This window comes from Camelina sativa, chromosome 1 (genome assembly GCF_000633955.1).
Source record: "Camelina sativa cultivar DH55 chromosome 1, Cs, whole genome shotgun sequence".
NCBI lineage: Eukaryota > Viridiplantae > Streptophyta > Magnoliopsida > Brassicales > Brassicaceae > Camelina > Camelina sativa.
The window spans coordinates 18,372,101-18,373,381 of record NC_025685.1 but is presented as its reverse complement, the minus strand read 5'-3'; positions in this window follow the sequence as shown (position 1 = coordinate 18,373,381).

Genomic DNA, 1,281 nt, shown 5'->3' with positions numbered 1-1,281 from the left:
AGTGAAGTTCAAGTTGGGGAGGATTGGTCATTTCTTGAAGCTCAGAGTGAAGTATGTGCAAAGCAGACTGAATCCGGTATTGCACTCGACCCGGTGCTCGAGCAAGCACTCAACCGAGTGAGTGTTCCAGTGGTCGATCGAGCTGAAGAGTCAGAAGCTGTCAAGCCTGCTAAGTACATCCCTCCTGCTTACAAACCGCCTTTACCATTCCCAAGACGTTTCAAGGCACAGAAGCTTAAGGAATTAAGGGAAATCATTGAGAAAAAAGAAATGTTGGCTTTGCCACAAGAGGAAGAGAAAACTTTGAAGGAAGAGGTTGTGATTGAGAAACAAGAAGAAGTGATGGCCATACAAGAGATCATCATTGCTTACCAAGAAGAAGAGAGAGGACCTGCCTTGGAACAGTATGATCCATACCCTCTCTATGAAAATTTTTTGCTTGACTTATCAAAGAAGAGGGTTGAAGATCAAGATGAAAAGGATCTTGAAGACCTTGGAGGAGTTATCATCCCAATTAAGCTTAAGGATCCAGGTTCATTCTATCTGCCTTGCACACTTAGCTATCTTCACTACAACCAGTGCCTATGTGAATTGGGAGCCTCTATTAGTGTGATGCCTTATTCTATAGCACAAAAGCTTGGGCACACTGACTTCAAGTCCACCAACCTTCATATATGCCTAGCTGATGGCTCAAACAGAGATGTGGTTGGCAAGTTGGAGAATATTCCAGTCAAGATAGGAAGAGCAAGGGTTCATACAGATTTTGTGGTATTGGATATGGCAAGGAACCTGAAGATCCTATCATCCTTGGGAGGCCATTCTTAGCCACAGTTGGAGTTGTTATTGATGTTAAGGAAGGTCTTGTGACCTTGAACATTTTTGAGGGTATAGCTATGAAGTTCAATATTTATAACCCAATCAACCTTCCTACCATTGATGATCAACCTTTTACTATCAAGGACAAAGGTGGTCATGAAGGTTTAAGTGAAGTGGCAACTCCAAAGGACAATCTCTCTCTTCAAGAAGATTATGTGGAAAAGCTTAAGATGTCAGTTCAAGAGTTGACTGGTATGGTTAAGGATCTCCAAGTCAAGCTAAACAAGAGGTCTTTGAGGAAAGCAAGGTCAAGGCTCAAAATCAAGAAGAAATATGGTTTGTGTGTTAGGGTGAGGTGATCAAGGATCAGACTCACAGTGATCAAGAAGTGCAAGGGAGGATTTCATCACCTCCTTGGTATCTAAACAAAGCCTAAGAAGGCAACCAAAGTCAAGCTTAGTGACT